We start from the raw sequence: 9601 nt of genomic DNA, 5'->3' as shown, positions 1-9601 counted from the left end.
TATGGGTGTATGGTTCCGATTGAGTTTTGTTTTCAATATTGATTTTTAAAGTCTATTGTTAATACAATATATATATTATATAATTTTTAACTATAAAACATATATAAAATAAATTATATAAAACATATTATTAAAATATTATTACATCATACAATATATTTAAGTTATTTATTAGTTATATAATCTTAATATATAAGGTGACCCGCCAAATTTTTTGAAAAAAAAATTATGTATATTATAACTATGGCAAGGTAAATAAGTGGAAATTCCTGGCCCCCCAATTTTTTATGACTTAATAATAATAATAATAATAATAATAATAATAATAATAATAATAATAATAATTACTATTATTTTGTGGAGTTGAGTTATTACTACATTCAAAAATATTTTAAAAATAAATAAAATGATAATAATTGAATATTGTAAAGTGTGAATATCTATTTAGAATATTTTACAAATTAAAAATATTAAAAATAAAGTTATAAAAAAAATGAAAAATATGAGAAGAAAAATACTAAAATAATACATATTTAAAATTTGATTAATTTTGGACCCAGGAATCATGCACACTCCTGCTTGCTATATATGAGTTATCTAGCCTTCCACTCCTCTACAAATATAAACGAGACTCCATTTCAATTTTGATTCATTTGTCTCTCCATATGGATTCAATGAGATCTGAAGTTGCTGTATATTGCCCTCCCTTATTCCACATATACAAAGATGGCAGATTAGGGAGACTAATGGGCATCCATGTCGTCGTCCCTCCTTCTCTAGATCCCAAAACCAATGTCCAATCTAAAGACGTTATCTACTCGCAAGAACCAAATCTATCCTCCAGACTTTTCCTCCTCAAAATCATCAACCCAAACCAAAAACTCCCTCTCCTTGTTTACTATCACGGTGGTGGCTTTTACACTGAATCCCCCTTTTCTGCTCAGGACCATAACTTCTGTAACAAATTGGTTGCTATTGGAAAGGCAGCTGTTAGCTGCCACTTATTTTGTATTTATTTAGGGCATTTGTTTAGGAATTTTTGTGTGCATATCTGTTCTTACCTTTTGTTATATGATTCTGATACAATTTTGTTAGTTTAGCTTGATTAGGAACCTATTTGTTAGCTATAATTTTTTATATATATCTTTGATTTCTGGGGCAATAAACATCAGAATTCTTATTCCAAAATTTCTTAGTTCTTTTACATGGCATCAGAGCCATGGCTGATGAAAAGAAAAATGAGAGTTCTGGATCAGGGAAGAAAACTTCTAGTTCTTACACACTGAATTTGAATGACAACCCAGGTAACTTGATTACCCAAGTTTAGTTGAAGGGCGAGAATTACGAAGAATGGGCGAGAGCTATGCGGACTGCATTGCTGGCCAAAAAGAAATATGTTTTTATTAATGGATCTGTCAAGCAACCAGCAGATGACTCACTGGAACTCGAAGATTGGTGGACAGTTAACTCTATGCTAGTTTTTTGGGTTTTTAACACCATTGAACCGACGCTTCGCTCGACCATCTCTCACATGGAGAACATAAAGGATCTATGGGAGGATATTAAACAGAGGTTTTCAATTGGAAATGGTCCACGAATGCAGCAACTGAGATCAGATCTGGCGAATTATAGGCAGGAAGGTCAACCGATCGTGTCCTATTTCGGAAGACTCAAAATGTTATGGGATGAAATAAACAACTATAATCAGATACCAGTCTGTATCTGTGCAGGCTGTAGATGCAATCTTACCATTGAATTGGAAAGAAAGCGTGAAGAAGAGAGAGTTCATCAGTTTTTGATGAGCTTGGATGAAGAAGGATACGGAACAATGCGCTCTAATATTTTGAGCACTGAACCCTTGCCCAATTTGAATCGTGCCTATGCTATGGTTGTTCAGCAAGAGCGGGTGCGAACTATGACACGAACCAAGGAAGAAAGAGGCAATCCTATGAGTTTTGCAATTCGAGCAGGTAGTTGAAATTTAAGGGGGGATAAAGACAAATCCTCAATTTGTTCTAATTGCAACCAAGAGGGACATGATGCTGAAAGTTGTTTCTAGCTGATAGGTTATCCAGAATGGTGGGGTAATAGACCACGTGGAACTTCTGCTGGACGAGGAGGTGGTCAAAAGCGTGGCAATGGAGCAGGACGTAGCAAGGGAGGAGTTGCTCGTGCCAACGCCACACAAACAACTGGAGTTGATGGTGGGCGTGGAATTGTGACAAATTCAGATCGAAAGGGTCTTAGTAGATTAAATGAAAAGCAGTGGGCTACTTTGCTGGGCATGTTGAATTCTTATCAAAATGGTGGCAATGAGAGGCTGACAGGTACGCAGAGGATATTTTCTTGGATTATTGACACAGGAGCTTCCCATCATATGACAGGAACGTTGGCATTTTTGAGAGAATTGCATGACATTGTGCCATGCTCAGTCAGGTTACCTAATGGAGAAAAGACCTTGGCGGTGAAAGAAGGAACTGTGTTGCTTGGAGGAGACTTGAAATTGCAACGAGTCCTTTATGTGCCAAATTTGAATTGCAATATGATCTCTGTATCACAACTACTTAATGATTCAAATTTGGTTATTCAACTCACTAACAAAATTTGTGCTATACAGGACCTAAATTCGAGGAACCTGATTGGAGCGGGTGAGCAACGTGAGGGGCTATACTTTTTCAAGGGAGTGACATCGGTACATGCTTGCAAGGTAACTGATGTGGGGTCTTTTGAGCTTTAGCATAAGAGAATGGGTCATCCTTCTGATAAGGTGGTAGAGCTAATTCCAGAAGCTGGTAGCATAGTTAGGAAAACTAATAAAACTTGTAATGTTTGTTTTATAGCAAAGCAAACAAGAGAGATTTTCTTTTCTAGTGACAATAAAGCTGATGGTTGTTTTGAATTGATACATTGTGATTTGTGGGGACCTTATAGACTCCCAACTTCTTGTGGAGCAATTTACTTCTTAACAATTGTTGATGATTACTCTCGTGCTATTTGGATATATTTGCTGAATGGAAAACAAGAAGTAGCTTGTGTTCTTAAGAAATTTGTTGTGATGGTTAAACGCCAATTTGAAAAAAATGTGAAAATTGTCATAAGTGATAACGGAAGTGAATTTATGTGCTTGAAAGAATATTTTTATGAATAAGGGATGTTGCATCAGACTTCCTATGTAGGAACACCTCAACAAAATGGCCGAGTGGAAAGAAAGCATCGCCATATTCTTAATGTGGCAAGAGCCTTGCATTTCCAAGCAAATTTACCCATAGAATTTTGGGGAGAATGTGTACTTGCAGCCAGGTATTTGATTAATAGGACTCCATCTATGTTATTAAATGGTAAAACCCCATATGAGATGCTCTTTGGGAAAGTACCTTCTTACAAACACGTTTGGGTTTTCAGTTGTTTGTGCTATGCGCATAATCTGAATCAGGATAAAGATAAATTTGGTAGTAGAGGTCGTAGGTGTGTTTTTGTTGGGTATCCATTTGAAAAGAAGGGATGGAGATTGTATGATTTGGAAACTAAAGAATACTTTGTATCAAGAGACGTGGTATTCGCTGAAACAAAATTTCCATATGCAAATGAGAAAACAATGGGTGATGAACTCATTAAAAATGGAGTTGAGGAGTTGGGTGATGAAGTTGATGGTTTAAAGAATAACTTGGGAAAGGAGCACGATGAAAGTGTGGGTAGAGAAAGTGAGGTGAATCCTGAAATGGAAGAATTGATCCATGAAAACAGTGAGGGAGTGGATAGAGGTGAAGTTGTTGAAGAGCAACTAGGTAGGGGACAAAGGGCCAAGTAACCTAGTGTTCATTTGACGGATTATGTGACAAATGCCATCAAAACAAGCCCCTCGGTATTCTCACCTTCCCAATCTGATTCCTCAGGTACGCCTTACTCTATAGCACATTATGTGGGTTATGATAAATTCTCTGCACAACACCGATGTTTTTTGGCAGCCATTACTACAGGACATGAACCAAGCATTTATGCAGAAGCAGTTAAGGATGAACGGTGGAGAGCGGCTATGAGAAAAGAAATACAGGCTTTGGAGGATAATGGTACATGGACAGTTGAAGATCTGCCATTTGGGAAGAAAGAAATAGGAAGCAAGTGGGTATACAAAATTAAATATAATTTTGATGGAAGTGTTGAACGATACAAGGCGCGGTTAGTGATATTGGGAAATAATCAAGTTGAAGGCATAGATTATGAGGAGACTTTTGCTCCTATAGCAAAAATGGTTACTGTGCGCACCTTTCTTGCCGTTGCAGCTGCAAAGAATTGGGAACTCCATCAGATGGATGTCCAAAATGCTTTCTTACACGGTGATTTGGAGGAAGAGGTTTACATGAAGATGCCGCCTAGATTTGCTTCTCAATCACTAGGGAAGGTTTGTAAACTCCAAAAATCTCTATACGGTTTGCGACAAGCACCTATATGTTGGTTTGCGAAATTGGCTGCATCTCTGAAAGCTTATGGATTTTAGCAATTATATTCAGATTACTCTTTATTCACTTTTCGAGCTAGGACTGTTCAATTGAATGTGCTTATTTATGTGGATGACCTTATTATCTCCAGCAATGAAGTTTCCACTGTACAAAAATTCAAGAACTATTTGAGTCGTTGCTTTCATATGAAAGACTTGGGGAAGCTGAAATTTTTCTTAGGGATTGAAGTAGCCAGAAACTCGAATGGTATTTTCTTGTGTCAACATAAGTATGCATTGGATGTAATTTCAGAAGTTGGATTACTGGGTTACAAGCTGGCTAAAACTCCTCTTGAACAAAATCACAAGCTGGCCCTTACCGAGAGTGATGATGTGGATGACCTTGCTCAGTATAGGCGTCTGGTGGGACGGCTTATTTATCTAACAATAACTCATCCCGAGTTATCTTATTGTGTGCATATTCTTGCTCAATTCATGCAACAACTGAAGAAAGCTCATTGGGAGGCAGCTGTTAGAGTTGTGCATTATTTGAAAGGAAATCCAGGTCAGGGTATACTACTGCATGCCAATTGTGATCTCAAATTGTCTGCTTACTGTGATTCTAATTGGGCTAGCTGTCCTTTGACGAGACAGTCTTTGGCCAGTTATTTTGTTCTTTTGGGTGAATCCCCTATCTCGTGGAACACTAAAAAAGCAACAGACAGTGTCTTGCTCATCCGCTGAAGCTGAATATCGGTCTATGAGTACTACAACTTGTGAACTTAAATGGTTGAAAGGATTATTGAATTCTCTTGGTGTGGCGCATATTGAACCTATGAATTTGCATTGTGATAGTCAGGCAGCTCTGCATATAGCTGCTAATCTTGTCTATCATGAACGTACCAAGCATATTAAAGTGGACTGTCATTTTATCCGTGATGAGATATTGAATGGTAACATTTGAACAGATTATGTACGTAGTTCAATGCAACCTGCGAATATCTTCACAAAGGTATTGGGAAAGAATCAGTTTGACTTTCTTCTTTGCAAGTGGGGCATTCGAGATCTCCATGCTCCAACTTAAGGGGGGGTATTGGAAAGGCAGCTGTTAGCTGCCACTTATTTTGCATTTATTTAGGGTATTTATTTAGGAATTTTTGTGTGCATATCTGTTCTTACCTTTTGTTGTATGATTCTGATACAATTTTGGTAGTTTAGCTTGATTAGGAACCTATTTGTTAGCTGTAATTTTTTATATATATCTTTGATTTCTGGGGCAATAAATATCAGAATTCTTATTCCAAAATTTCTTAGTTCTTTTACAGTTGCAGCTGCCAATATAATTATAGTTTCTGTAAATTATAGAAAAGCCCCGGAGCACCATCCCCTAGCTGCATACAATGATTCATGGACTGTGCTCAAGTGGGTTGCTTCCCTTATCGATAGAGGTGGTCCTGAAGAGAGGCTGAACTTCGACGCAGATCTGAATTCTGTATTTTTGGCTGGAGATAGTGCTGGTGGGAATATAGCACACCGTATGGCCATGAAATATGGGAAAGTGAAATTATCTGGTATTAATCTTGTAGGGATTGTTCTGATACATCCATAGTTCTGGGGTAAGGAAGCTATTGGTGATGAGGTTAGGGAATCAAAATTAAGGTCAACAATTGATGGGTTTTGGTATTTTGCATATCCTGCAACAAGTGGGTGTGATGACCTTCTGCTTAATCCTGCAACTGATCCAAAGTTTGGTAGTTTGGGGTGCAGCAGAGTGCTTATATTTGTTACTGGGAAGGACTTATTGAGAGACAGAGGATGGTATTATTATGAGATTTTGAGAAAGAGTGGTTGGCGAGGATCGGTGGAGGTAGTTGAAGCTAAAGAAGAGAACCATTTGTTTCAATTATTTAACCCTAAGAACGAGAATGCTAAGGCTATGCTTAATATGTTGTCGCAAGGGTTTTGCGGTCGCCGGACGATTCTCACCGAAGTGGGAAAAGTGAGGAGTCACCACTTTAATTTTGAAGGAAATTAAAGAAAACCATTTTTAAAAAATTAAAAAACCACTTTGAAAACAGAGATTCTTGGTTCGGGGTTTGTATACGGGTGGGGAAGGTGTTAGGCACCCCACCTTGTCTCTCAACGAGGGTAAGCAGATTTAATGTTGTGCTCTTTATAAATTGAAATTGATAATTTGGGGGTTAGAATGATGATATCAATCCTTTGTACGAAAAAAAAGGAATGTTTAATATTTCACTATTTCGGGTTGCCCAAGAACACGAGTACATGAGATGATCCTTTAGTGAATAGGTATTGTGTAATAGGTATTTAGGGGGGGTTAATATAAATACTGAAGTTGTGATATTCTCAGGGGGGGATTTTTGTCTTATAAATATGAGTGCCTTGAAGAGGACTCTCCATCGGGCCTCAACCTAATATTCGGGATACCTTGGAAAGAACTCTCCCACCGATCCCTTGGTGTATTAAGCATTTAATTTGAGAGCTCGGGTAAGAACTCTCCTCCAATCTCTTAGTATATTTTAATTTGAATTTAAGCTAAGAGAATTCGGGTAAGAACTCTCTCCCGATCTCTTAATGTATTCTATTAAAATTTAAGCGGAGGATTTCGAGTAAGAACTCTCCCTCGACCTCTATATATTTTATTAAGATTTTAGCTGAGAATTCGGGTAAGAAATCTCCCTCGATCTCTTAATATATTGCGTTAAAAATTAGGCTGAGTTCGGATAAGAACTCTCCCCCGATCTCTTAATATATTGCGTTAAAAAATTAGGCTAAGTTCCGGTAAGAACTCTCCCCCGATCTCGCTGAGTTTGGGTAAGAACTCTCCCCCGATCTCTTAATATATTGCGTTGAAAAATTAGGCTAAGTTCGTGTAAGAACTCTCTCCCGATCTCTTAATATATTGCGTTAAAAAATTAGGCTAAGTTCGGGTAAGAACTCTCCTCCGATCTTTTAATATATTGATAAGAACTACGTTTTATAAGAACTTCGAACTGGGGATTCAGGCAAAGGGTCTTTCTTGATCCCTTTTATATGGGAATGAAATACCGAAGACACAGAAAACCCCTGTGTAAAGCTTTTCCTAGCCTACGGGACTTTATAACTAGATGGTGGACGATAGGCCGAACTCCTTGCCGATCTTCTGCATGATCGCTTTGTCAGAACTCTTTGATTTGTGACATTTGATCTCTTTTTAGTCGCTCGTCCGAGATCCGAACTCATTTTGATTCTCGAGCTGTTGTCTTATCGTCTGGGCTCGTTCCAAGGACCGATCTCATAACTTATTTGTTTGACCTAATCTTGTTTCCGACTTATTCGACCTTTGCTACCCCTATTTTCCTTTATCATTTTTCATTTATTTAGACAAAAAACTCTCATGTTAAAGTACTCCTGCCTATATTCTTTTAGAGTATTTACGAGTCACCAATGACTCCAACATCTACTCTCAAAAGGAATGAAAACAAGGTAACGATAAATGAAATTTACGAATGAATAAAAAGAAGACAAAGGAAATAACTACGGGCTAAGATAACCTATTCTGAGATTTTGTGTGACTGGATACAAAAACTTTAAAAAAAACTTGAGAAAAGAAACCAAGGATATTTAACAAAATGACAATTTAGACGCTTACCTGTGGAAAGTTGGGGAGACAGGCGAGCTAACTTCGGTATCCACAAATCCTGGAGAGGTGAAGGCGGACGACCGATGGACTTGAGCTTACCCGAGGTAATGGGAATAAAGCATAATGAAGTCAAGCTCGGAGAGCAATGCACAAATACTAGAGTGGTGGGAATGAGACGGAGTGAAGATGGGTTCACAGAGTAGTGCACAGGTACTGAAAATGAAAATCGCAGGATTTAGAGCTCCTTTAGATGAAATACTTCAGAAAATTGATTTCTAAAGTTTCTCAAAACTTTGAGAGCTTCGAATGGCAATGCAGTAAGACTGAATGAGAGTTTAGAGTCTTTCCACGATAATCACCACCTCCTTCCTACAGTATTGCATGCAGGTATTTATAGGGAATGGGTGTTCAAAATGAAGGGTTAGGATCTTATCAGGGGGAGACGGAAGGCTTAGATTCAAAAGGACATAATCTGATGTCTGAGAATTAAAGAGAATCAAAATAGAGGGTCGAGATTCCGTTCAGAATATCTGTCCTTTCTTCCCTTAATCCAATGGTCAAGGGTCTCGCCTTACGAAATGGATCCAAAGGCTGGGAACAAAAGGTGCTGAATCTGTCATCTGCTTTTGATTTGAGGGCTCCAGATCCATCCTTACAATTATAATCAATGGTGTAGATCGGGGTGTACAAGGCTGCTTTAACTGTTTGGCGTCTGGCAGCTAGGAGGGCATCCTTGCAAATGAGATGTGTTGTGAGGATCTGATCATGCCTGCAATGCTTTAACTAACTCGGATCTAACGGTGAAGGGAGTTAATTGAAAGTTCTGACTAGAAGTTATTCAACCCCTCTGCGTTCTTCGATCTTTATAGGTCGTCCCCTATTTCTTTCGATCTTGTTGTGACTGACCCATTTTAAGATTGTTATTCCGATCTCTATCTTCTTTTGCATTCGGTCTTTTTTATTTCCCGATCTCACTATTTTCCAACCTCCTACTCAATCTGACCTGTATTGGTCAAAGCAATAAATTCTTCGGTTACCGATGAGCCCACTTCGAGTTCCGCAATAAATGTCAGGGCCCTATATATATGCCGAGAGATTTTCCTTTGCATATTCACAACTTTCTTCGGTGAATCTTCAATGTTTCATTCTTTAGTTCTTGGCTTTTCCAGCAAGAATCCTTCCCATGACAGCCACTTTAATCTTTTTCCGAATGCTTTCTTTGTTCATTTCCTGAAAATGAGCAACTCCGGTGATCAGATGTTCATGAGGGTGTCAATCGATGATGGTGAGGGAACTGGACTAATTAACTGATCAAGGTCGAAACTAACTACCGCACCGATCTCGGTTCGCCCCATCAGCATGGCTCATGGATCGATCTCTGACAAGAGGATTGCTAATTTCAATCTTAATATTGGTGAACACCTCTTGAAGTTCACTTGGTTCCTTACCATCTCGAGGGTCCCGATTGCAGCTCGGTTCTAGTTGATGACATCAACAATGATGCCGCTCAATATCATGAGAGT

At 38.4% G+C, this 9601-nt stretch overlaps 1 pseudogene; it reads left to right on the top strand.

Annotated features, from left to right (window-relative positions):
* Positions 1–665: 665 nt before the first annotated feature.
* Positions 666–9389, top strand: LOC131172943 (probable carboxylesterase 12; annotated as a pseudogene).
* The last annotated feature ends 212 nt before the right edge of the window (positions 9390–9601 follow it).

The sequence above is a fragment of the Hevea brasiliensis genome, chromosome 14, assembly GCF_030052815.1.
Source record: "Hevea brasiliensis isolate MT/VB/25A 57/8 chromosome 14, ASM3005281v1, whole genome shotgun sequence".
NCBI classification, from domain to species: domain Eukaryota; kingdom Viridiplantae; phylum Streptophyta; class Magnoliopsida; order Malpighiales; family Euphorbiaceae; genus Hevea; species Hevea brasiliensis.
The sequence above is the reverse complement of the archived record's forward strand: the minus strand, read 5'-3'. Positions and strand labels throughout refer to the sequence as shown.